This window comes from Capra hircus, chromosome 9 (assembly GCF_001704415.2).
Source record: "Capra hircus breed San Clemente chromosome 9, ASM170441v1, whole genome shotgun sequence".
NCBI classification, from domain to species: Eukaryota; Metazoa; Chordata; class Mammalia; order Artiodactyla; family Bovidae; genus Capra; species Capra hircus.
Genome location: NC_030816.1, coordinates 67537780 through 67550020, shown reverse-complemented (window position 1 = coordinate 67550020; position 12241 = coordinate 67537780).

The following is a 12241-nucleotide window of genomic DNA, read 5'->3' as shown; positions in this document are numbered from 1 at the left end:
TCAGGTGGCCAAAAGATTGGAGCTTCAGCTTCAGCATCAGTCCTTCCAATGAATATTCAGATTGTCTTCATTTTTACCCAAGGATCTTTTTTGGTCCCAAGATCCCATTCAGGTTTCCACGTTATGCTTAGCCACATCTGTAGATTTGAGCCTCCTGTGTTTGAGCCTCCCGTGTTTAGCCAGCCTCTTGCCTTCCCATTTTGTAGAGCAACTCCAGCCCTATGTCAGGTGACAATTAATCTGCTCTGGTCCATCAGAAAGAAGCCTTCTCCTAAAATCCCATCATCATCAAATTAACCCCATGCAAACAGCCCCTGATGAGGTACCAGATCAGCCCTAAAGCTCTCCATGGTGCTCTGTTCCAGCATCTGATTTGCTGAGACCAAGACATTTTGGCATTTATTTAATCTGGTGTAGTATCTCCAGCTGAATTTTGACTTCTGCATACATGCCCTAGTCACAATCTCTCTTGGGTGCCATGTTCTTCAAAGGTGGTCTTGTACCCCTACCCACTCTGGCTAGGTGCCTCTGATTCTACACAACTGTAGCCCAACGGCTTCTACTTTAATCCACTTCAAGACCTTTGTTAAATGATCTACCTGGGTACTTGCAGAAAATGAGTAACCTGTTTCATTCCAGGCAGATGCTCTACCAGATGTTGGCATCTTGTTCCTGAAGCCCAGTACACCCACGACACCTGAATCTCCTGCAAGTAGGACTCCCCACTTTCATTGAGACACGGGTATTGTGTCATGGATCTCCACTCTTAGCCCTAGCCTGTAACGCATAAGCCAAGGACTCCCTAAATGAAACTAATGATTGTGAGGGGGTCCCCATGGCTCCTGATACTGGTGATGTACTCAATTCACTCTGAGTAAGTGTCCATGAGCTTAAATCTAAGGATATAAGTCTTAGATGCTGGTCAGCTTTCCCAGTGGAAAGAATGGGCCCCTCTGTCGTGCCAGGCTCCTCACTGCCTGCCTTGTCCCACTGTAAGCCATTTTTCACACTGTCCAAATGAAATTTTCTTTTGACTGAACAATTCAGCAAAAAGGAGAAACTCAGTTTTTTGTGTTAAATTGTGTTTACACAATTCAGTTCAGTTCAGTCGCTCAGTCGTGTCTGACTCTTTGCAACCCCATGAACTGCAGCACACCAGGCCTCCCTGTCCATCATCAACTCCCAGAGTTTACTGAAACTCATGTCCATTGAATCAGTGATGCCATCCAACCGTCTCATCCTCTGTCATCCCCTTCTCCTCCTGCCCTCAATCTTGACCAGCATCAGGGTCTTTTCAAATGAGTCAGCTCTTCACATCAGGTGGCCAAGTATTGGAGTTTCAGCTTCAGCATCAGTCCTTCCAATGAACACCTAGGATTGATCTCCTTTAGAATGGACCGGTTGGTTCTCCTTGCAGTCCAAGGGACTCTCAAGAGTCTTCTCCAACATCGTAGTTCAAAAGCATCAATTCTTCAGCACTCAGCTTTCTTTATAGTCCAACTCTCACATCCATACATGACTACTGAAAAAACCATAGCCTTGACTAGACGGACCTTTGTTGGCAAAGTAATGTCTCTGCTTTTGAATATACTGTCTAGGTTGGTCATAACTTTCCTTCCAAGGAGTAAGTGTGTTTTAATTTCATGGCTTCAGTCACCATCTGCAGTGATTTTGGAGCCCCTAAAAATAAAGTCAGCCACTGTTTCCAGTGTTTTCCCATCTATTTCCCATGAAGTGATGGGACCGGATGCCATGATCTTCGTTTTCTGAATGTTGAGCACTAAGCCAACTTTTCACTCTCTTCTTTCACTTTCATCAAGAGGTTCTTTAAGTCTTCTTCACTTTCTGCCATAAGGGTGGTGTCATCTGCATATCTGAAGTTATTGATATTTCTCTCAGCAATCTTGATTCCAGCTTGTGCTTCATCCAGCCCAGCATTTCTCATAATGTACTCTGCATATAGTTAAATAAGCAGGGTGACAATATACAGCTTTGACATACTCCTTTTCCTATTTGGAAGCAATTATGTGTTAAATTCTACACTGAATTTTGTGATTTTTACTAATCAAGATTATTATAATAGCTATTGTCTTTAACAGTTATCTTTCCTTATTTAAGTCTACACAAGTTATGATTGGTAGATTTGATCAAAGTAAACTATTTGCTTTAGTTCTTTTTTTTAGACATGAAATTGATGTAAGAAAAATTTGAAAGTCAAATAAAAATACCTGGAAACACCAAAACCATGCATTATACAAATTAAGAATTCTACTTATTTGAGGGATCCTTTTTCTAGCAAGTATGTTTATTTGAAAAATCTGAACAAGTATTTTTTTCATCTAATTTACAAAATCAGATTCAGCAGGTAACAAAAACCTTAATCCCTTGAACAGTTTCACAGAATAGGCTGTGTCAATAAGCACAATCTAGAAGGTGTTTTTCCTTATATTCCACTCATTTTAAGTTATAATTAATGTCTATTATTATTCAACAAAGTTATTCTCTATTTGTACTTATTGACACCTTTGTATTTGAGTGCTTCTGCAGTCTAGACAGGATACACTTATCTGTATGATAAATAATAGATAAATGATTAGTGTGCCATTTGCTGTTAATGTGATTGATGGATTCCCCATTACACTACTTGTCTGTTCTTATTTTAGCTCTGATGCCAGTGGCCTCTGTCACTGTACAATGCCTATAATGCCTGCATAGAAATGAATGGGGCTACTCATGTTTCTTAAATCTGTTCTTTTTGTTTTGTCATTCCACAAACATGGTGTTAAAAATGGAATGGTACAAAATGGGATTTCGGATCAGGGTGTATTTTGCTCAGTTGTCCCTTTGCTATATAAAATTTCTTTTTCAGAGGCAGAATCTTGGGTCTCTGTAGTGGGAGGTATGAAGAAAGGGCATAAGTGCCTTTTCATGGCTGGGTTTACTGAGCTGATGAAGAATGGCAGCGCGGACGGTCCCCTTCCTCCTCTGCAAGTTCACAAGCCTTGTAAACTTCAGATGGACCTCAGTAAGGCTGAAGAGGCCTCTGCTGCCAGCAAACAGATATCCATGTATCCCCCTTGAGTGCATGCTCTGTTGTGTCTGACTCTTTCTGACCCCATGGACTGTAGCCCACCAGGTTCCTCAGTTCACGGGATTCCCAGGCAAGAGTACTGGAGTGGGCTGCCATTTCCTATTCCAAGGGATCTTCCTGATCGAGAAATCAAGCTCCATTTCCTGCATTGGAAGGCTGATATTTTACCACTGAGCCTCCTGGGAAGCCCTGTACCACCCCTATTCATGTTAAAATTAGAAGAAACCTAATGCATGTTTGGAAAAATCCTTTATTTCTATCAAGAATAGGATACAGAGAATTAGCTTAAATTGAACATATATATATATATATATATAAAGTGAGAAGAAAATTAAAACTGAATAAAATAGATTCATTGATTATAAGATGTAACATCCTAAACAAACCCAGTGTCCGGAGCCAGGTTTCCAATTCTCCAAAAGAAGAAACCAGACTTTTTGGAGAATAGGTTGATTCCGCGACTGATACAGGCAACATACAAGATAAGCCTGAAGCATTTTGTGGCATCACGAAGTGAGGATGTTCAATGACAACAAAACCAAAGATGGAAATATGCCAAAGGAAACAGGAGCCAACAGAAAGAGCTCCCAGTGGCCAAAACTGGAACCATTTGAAAAAGAAAAGATATAATGTAGTATTGCGTTATAACCCAAAGTGTTTAACAAACATCTGTGAGTTTCTCACTAGCATAAATGAATGAATGAATTAATAACTAAGCCATGTGGAAGAACCCAAAACAGTTTATGTAGGTTGTTGTTGTTCAGTCACTCAGTCGTGTCCGACTCTTTACAAGCCCATGGACTGTAGCACACCAGGTTTCCCTGTCCTTCACTGTCTGTTGGAGCTTGCTCAAACTCATGTCCATTGAGTTGATGATGCCATTCAACTATCTCATCCTCTGTCACCCCCTTCTCTTGCCCTCAATCTTTCCCAGCATCAGGGTCTTTTCCAATGCTTTGGCTCTTTGCATCAAGTGGCCAAAGTATTGGACCTTCAGCATCAGTCCTTCCAATGCATATTCAGGGTTGATTTCCTTTAGGATTGACTTGTTTGATCTTGTAGTCCAAGGGATGCTCAAGAGTCTTCCCTAGCACCACAATTTGATCTTGAGCATAACCTTACTAGCATGTGATCTTGAGCTAAACTCCTTACTAGCAGTTATGGTGGCTTGACCATTCTTTATCACTGCCCTTTGTGATTGGAATGAAAACTGACCCTTTCCAGTCCTGTGGCCACTGCTGAGTTTTCCAAATTTGTTGACATATTGAGTGCAGCATTTTCAGCATCATCTTTAGTGTTTTAAATAGCCCCGCTGGAATTCCATCACCTCCACTAGCTTTGTTTGCAGTAATGCTTCCTAAGGCCATTTGACTTCACACTCCAGGATGTCTGGCTCTAAGCGGGTGACCACACCATCATGGTTATCCTGGGTATTAAGACCTTTTTGTATGGTTTTTCTGTGTATTCTTGCCACCTCTTCTTTTTTCCTGCTTTTGTTAAGTCTGTACCGTTTCTGCGCTTTATCATGCCCTTCCTTGCATGAAATGTTCCCTTGATATTTCCATTTTTCTTGAAGAGACCTCTATTCTTTCCCATTCTATTGTTTTCCTCTACTTCTTTGCACTGTTCATTTAAGAAAGCCTTCTTATCTCTCCTTGGTATTCTCTGTAACTCTGCATACAGTTGGGTATATCTTTCCCTTTTTCCTTTGCCTTTCTCTGTTCTTTCCTCAGTTATTTCCAAAGCCCTCTCAGATCACCACTTTGCCTTCTTGCATTTCTTTTTCTTTGGGATGGTTATGGTCACTGCCTCCTGTACAAGGTTATGAACCTCTGTCCATAGTTCTTCAGGCACTCCGACTATCAGATCTAATCCCTCAAATCTATTTGTCACCTCCACTGTATAATCATAAGATATATGATTCAGGTCATACTTGAAATTGCCAACATCCACTGGATCATGGAAAAAGCAAGAGAGTTCCAGAAAAACATCTATTTCTGCTTTATTGACTATGCCAAAGCCTTTGACTGTGTGGATCACAGTAAACTGTGGAAAATTCTGAGAGAGATGGCAATACCAGACCACCTGACCTGCCTCTTGAGAAATCTGTATGCAGGTCAGGAAGCAACAGTTAGAACTGGACATGGAACAACAGACTGGTTCCAAATAGGAAAAGGAGTACGTCAGGCTATATATTGTCACCCTGCTTATTTAACTTATATGCAGAGTACATCATGAGAAACGCTGGGCTAGAAGAAGCACAAGATTGCCAGGAGAAATATCAATAACCTCAGATACACAGATGACACCATCCTTATGGCAGAGAGTGAAGAGGAATGAAAAAGCTTCTTGATGAAAGTGAAAGAGGAGAGTGAAAAAGTTGGCTTAATGCTCAACATTCAGAAAACGAAGATCATGGCATCCGGTCCCATCACTTCATGGGAAATAGATGGAGAAACAGTGGAAACAGTGTCAGACTATTTTGGGGGGCTCCAAAATCACTAGAGATGGTGATTGCAGCCATGAAATCAAAAGACGCTTACTCCTTGGAAGAAAAGTTATGACCAACCTTTTTGCATATTCAAAAGCAGAGACATTACTTTGCCAACTAAGGTCCGTCTAGTCAAGCCTATGGTTTTTCCTGTGGTCATGTATGGATGTGAGAGTTGGACTGTGAAGAAAGCTGAGTGCTGAAGAATTGATGCTTTTGAACTGTGGTGTTGGAGAAGACTCTTAAGAGTCCCTTGGACTGCAAGGAGATCCAACCAGTCCATCCTAAAGGAGATCAATCCTGGGTGTTCATTGGAAGGACTGATGCTGAAGCTGAAACTCCAATACTTTGGCCACCTCATGCTAAGAGTTGACTCATTGGAAAAGACCCTGATGCTGGGAGGGATTGGGGGCAGGAGGAGAAGGGGAAAAAAGAGGATGAGATGGCTGGATGGCATCACCAACTCAATGAACATGAGTTTGGGTAAACTCCAGGAGTTTGAGATGGACAGGGAGGCCTGGCATGCTGCGATTCATTGGGTCACGAAGAGTCGGACACGACTGAGCAACTGAACTGAACTGAACTGAACTGAATGGACAACAGAGGATGAGGTGGTTGGATGGCATCATTGACTCAATGGACATGAGTTTGAGCAAGCTCCAAGAGTTTCTGATGGACAGGGAAGCCTGGCATGCTGTAGTCTAAGGGGTCACAGAGAGTCGGACATGACTGAATGACTGAACTGAACTGAACTGGATGGCCTAGTGGTTTTCTCTACTTTCTTCAATTTAAGCCTGCATTTTTCAAAAAGGAGCTGATGATCAGAGCCACAGTGAGCTCCAGGTCTTGTTTTTGCTGACAGTGAAGAGCTTCTCCAGCTTCGTGCAAAGAATATAATCAATCTGATTTCGGTATTGACCATTTGGTGATGTCCACATGTAGAGTTGTCTCTTGTGTTGTTGGGAAAGGGTTTGCTGTGACCAATGTGTTTCCTTGACAAAACTTTTAGCGTTTGGCCTGCTTCATTTTGTACTCCAAGGCCAAACTTGCCTGTTACTCCAAGTGTCTCTTGATTTCCTACTTTTGCAGTCTAATCCCCTGAGATGAAAAGGACATCTCTTTTGGTGTTGGTTTTAGAAGATCTTGTTGGTCTTAAAGAACCATGCAACTTCAGCTTCTTCAGCATCAGTGGGTGGGTCATAGACTTGGATACTGTGATATTGAATGGTTTGCCTTAGAAACAAACCAAGATCATGCTTTCTTTTTGAAACAGCACCCAGTTCAGTTCAGTTCAGTCACTCAGTTGTATCTGACTCTTTGTGACCTCAGGGAGGCACGCCAGGCCTCCCTGTCCATGACCAACTCCCAGAGTTTACTCAAACTCATGTCCATCAAGTCAATGACGCCATCCAGCCATCTCATCCTCTGTCGTCCCCTTCTCCTCCTGCCCCCAATCCCTCCCAGCTTCAGAGTCTTTTCCAATGAGTCAGCTCTTCACATCAGGTGGCCAAAGTATAGGAGTGTCAGCTTCAACATCAGTCCTTCCAAAGGACACTAAGGACTGATCTCCTTTAGTATGGACTGGTTGGATCTCCTTGCAGTCTAAGGGACTCTTGAGAGTCTTCTCCAACACCATAGTGCAAAAGCATCAATTCTTTGGCACTCAGCTTTCTTTATAGTCCAAATCTCACATCCATACACAACTACTGGGGAAACCATAGCCTTGACTAGACGGACCTTTGTTGACAAAGTAATGTCTCTGCTTTTTGATGTGCTGTCCAGGTTGGTCATAACTTTTCTACCAAAGAGTAAGTGTCTTTTAATTTTATGGCTGCAATCACCATCTGAAGTGACTTTGGAGCCCCCCAAAATAAAAGTCTGCCACTGTTTCCACCATTTCTCCTTATATTTGCCATGAAGTGATGGGACCAGATGCCATGATCTTTGTTTTCTAAATGTTGAGCTTTAAGCCAAAATTTTCATTCTCCTCTTTCACTTTCAAGAGGCTCTTTAAGTTTTCTTCACTTTTTTCCATAAGGGTGGTGTCATCTGCATATCTGAGATTATTGATATTTGTCCCAGAAATATTTCTTCCAGCTTGTGCTTCATCCAATCCAGCATTTCTCATGATGTACTCTGGATATAAGTTAAATAAACAGGGTGACAATATACAGCCTTGATGTACTCCTTTTCCTATTTGGAACCAGTCTGTTGTTCCATGTTCAGTTCTAACTGTTGCTTCTTGACCTGCATACAGATTTCTCAAAAGGCAGGTCAGGTGGTCTGGCATTCTCATATCTTTCAGAATTTTCCAGTTTATTTATTTTTATTTTTTTAATTTTTATTTTTACTTTATTTTGCTTTACAATACTGTATTGGTTTTGCCATACATTGACATGAATCTGCCATGGGTGTACATGAGTTCCCAATCCTGAAACCCCCTCCCACCTCCCACCCCATATCATCTCTCTGGATCTTCCCCATGCACCAGCCCCAAGCATCCTGTATCCTGTATTGAACATAAACTGGCAATTTGTTTCTTACATGATAGTATACATGTTTCAATGCCATTCTCCCAAATCATCCCACCCTCTCCCTCTCCCACAGAGTTGAAAAGTCCATTCTATACATCTGTGTCTCTTTTGCTGTCTCGTATACAGGGTTATCATTACCATCTTTCTAAATTCCATATATATGTGTTAGTATACTGTATTGGTGTTTTTCTTTCTGGCTTACTTCACTCTGTATAATAGGCTCCAGTTTCATCCACCTCATTAGAACTGATTCAAATGTATTCTTTTTAATGGCTGAGTAATACTCCATTGCATATATGTACCACAGCTTTCTTATCCATTCATCTGCTGATGGACATCTAGTTTGTTTCCATGTCCTGGCCATTATAAACAGTGCTGAGTATCTCAATAGATGCAGAGAAGGCCTTTGACAGAATTTTCCAGTTAATTGTGATCCACTCAGTCAAAGGCTTTGGCATAGTCAATAAAGCAGAAACAGATGTTTTTCTGGAACTCTCTTGCTTTTTTGATGATCCAGTGGATGTTGGCAATTTGATCTCTGGTTCCTCTGCCTTTTCTAAATCCAGGTTGAACATCTTGGAAGTTCACTGTTCATATATTGCTGAAGCCTGGCTTGGAGAATTTTGAGCATTACATTACTAGGATGTGAGATGAGTGCAATTATGCAGTAGTGTGAGCATTCTTTGGCATTGCCTTTCTTTGGGATTGGAATGTAAACTGACATTTTCCAGTCCTGTGGCCACTGCTGAGTTTTCCACATTTGCTGGCACGTTGAGTGCATATTGGTCACCTACCAAGCTGGGGTCTTGTTTTCTGTTGTCATATCTTTTTGACTTTTCATACTGCTTGTGAGGTTCTTGCAGCAAGAATACTGGAGCGGCTTGCCATTCCCTCCTCAAGTGGGCAACATTTTGTCAGAACTCTTCGCTATGACCTGTCTGTCTTGGGTGGCCCTGCATGGCATGGTTCATAGCTTCATTGAGTTATGCAAGCCCATTTGCCATGACAAGGCTGTGATTCATGAAGGTGAGTCTATACAGATACTGCCCCCTCAAGGAAGTGAGAATAACATTCACTCCTTAAAAGTATGGGCTACTCATAGTGACACGCTTCCAAAGATTAGAATGGAAAGTGGGGAAAGGAGTGACCCCAGAGTGGAGAAGGCTTAAGGACACTATTGGACAAGTGATCAAACTTAACATTATTAGTTATAACTTCTGTTGATAGCATCTTTCTTTGAATATGAGGTGATGAAAATAATATTCCACCTCTGTGTTCTTCTTCCTCCAAATTCTTAACCTCTGTCTAATCACTGGGAAAAAAATCATGCAAGTAGAAACTGCAGAATATTTTACAAAGTACATGACCAGTATTCTTCAGAACCATTAAGACTATGAAAAACAAGGCAAGTCTGATAAAGTGCCACAGCCTTTCTTAAAAGGATCCTTAGGAGACGTGTTAATACATGATATTCTAGATAGGATCCTGGAACAAAAAAACAGACAATAGGTAAAAACCTAAGAATATATGAATAATGTATGGACTTTAGTAAATAATAATGTATTGATATTGACTCATTAGTTGTGACAGATGTTCTCTACTAGTGTCAGATGTTGAGAATTGGAGAAACTGGGTGCAAGGTTAATGGGGAGCCTTCTTATAATCTTTGAAATTTTCCTATGAATCTAAAACTATTCTAGAATAAAAAGTTCATTTAAAAGTAAAAGTTTTTTAAAGTTTTTAACTTAAAAAGTATTAGACTGCAACATCAAAGTAGGTAGAAGTCCTCATTCATAGAATAATAATCCAAGATTCAGACTAAAAATTATACCTAAAGCTTTTCAAAAAAAATTAATTGAGATAGCAAAAAGGGGAAATTGGAGAAGATAAGAATAAAATCATCATATTAGGCAGCCATTTGGTGTCATTTTTTAAAGTAATAATGGCATGGGAAAATGTATATGAAATAATTTTAAATGAAAAGACAATGTAAAATTATATATATAATAGGAGCAACACATATAACAAAATTGCTCAATTAGAAAAATAGAATACAGTTGGGCAAAAAATTTATAATGATAAAGGAGATACATTTAAAACTATTTTTCCAATTAATTTAAAATTATTTTATTTTAAATTGGGAGATAATTGCTTTACAGCAATATGTTAGTATTTGCTGTTCAACAAGGTGAATCAGAGATATGTATACATATATCCCCTCTCTCTTGAGCCTCCCTCCCATCCCTCCTCCATCCCACTCCTCCAGGTCATCACAGAGCACCAGACTGAGTTCCCTGTGCTATACAGGTACTTCCCACTAGTTATCTATTTTACACATGGTAGTGTAAATGTATCAGTGCTACTCTCTGAAACTATTTTTAAAAATTAAAAAGACAAAAAATATAGGGCAACTATATAAAGGGCAACTGATACCCTCTAGCATTGTTGGTGAGAATGTATTTTGGTCTAAGCCTTCGGTGGGGTTGTGGGGCAGTGGGTTTTAGCATTGTTTTTAAAAACTTCAAGTAGGCATACCATCGATTACAAACCCTGAGCCTGACTCCAAATATTCAAGGTCTTTGTTCTTGCCTTTCCCTATTACAGAATCAGGAATTGGGAAAGCAAAAACAGTCGCCTCTCCTGGTAACAAGGGATGTGCTATGATGGAATACAGGTAGATGTCCCCAAGGAGGTCCTCCCCAAACAAATGATGAAGGTCCACATGGAGAAATCCTGTGCTTTTCCTTCTTTGAATCAGCATTACTAATACATGCCTGTAAGTGCAACAGCTGTTTTGCAATACAGGGATGCAAGCCAAATGCCAAATATGGCAAAGCTGAAAATCTGAAAAAGACAAGCTTTCTGATGATATCCTTGAGCATCTGTATTAGGCTGACCTTGACTCCTGGTTTTTTGTGGCCTGAGACAACTCTTCCTACTTTTGAAAACCACTGTGCTCAGACTTTTCAGTTGCCTGACACCAGATGCAATTGTAATAGTTACAACAAAGAGATAGGGAAACAGACAGTGCTTGAAGGGTATAACTTAAAGCCAACTTTTTACAGGCAATGTAGAGATGTGTGACAAAATCTTTTAAACTTTATTATGTATTTTACCTATTTGTATTTATTCTATAGGAAAAATATGAGTATGCACAAAGATTCAAATATAGAACATTATTTGACCACTGTCAATAGTATATAAAAAGGCTCTATGTCCCAACAATGTGTTATCTACCTAAGTATTACAAAATATTTACATAAATTATGGTATAATTATCCAAAAGAACACTTCACAGTCATTAAAACTCAAGTTGTATAAGTTCACAGGTAAAGTTTCATAATAAATGTAAGAAGGAGTGTTTTTTTTAAAGAAGTAGGAACCAACTGATTTTTAAATAAAATAATAATTATTATTTAATTAATATTGTGTTATGTGTTAGTCTCTCAGTCATGTCCGACTCTTTGTGACTCCATAGACTGTAGCCCTCCAGGCTCCTCTGCCCATGGGGATTCTTCAGGCAAGAATACTAGAGTGGGTTGCTGTTCCTTTCTCCAAAATAAAATAATAATTTTTATTTAATTAATATTAATAGTGTATAATAATAGATGGGGTAGATGGGGTTTCCCAGGTGGTGCAGTGGTAAAGAATCTGATTGCTAATGAAGGAGACACAAGAGACATGAGTTCAATCCCTTGGTTGGGAAGATCCCCTGGAGAAGAAAATGACAACCCATTCTAGTATTCTTGTCTGGAAAACCCCATGGACAGAGGATCTTGGCAGGCTACAGTCCACAGGGTTGCAAAAGACATGGACACGACTTAGCTTCTAAACAACAACAAATAATAATAGATAATAATATATATTCTAGAATATGTTGATATGTACCACATGTGTAGTATTATTATATATAATCTATGTAATTGTAAAAATAAATGTACTTATATACTATAAAATATATAAAAGTATAATTATATTTACATGAACAGAAAAGTTTTGGGTGGAAATCATACTGTAATACTTAAATGCATCAAATCACTATGTTCTATTCTTTAAACTTACACAATGGCATATGTCAATTATACTTCAATTAAAAAAAGAAAGAAAAAAATTGGGGGGATTTAC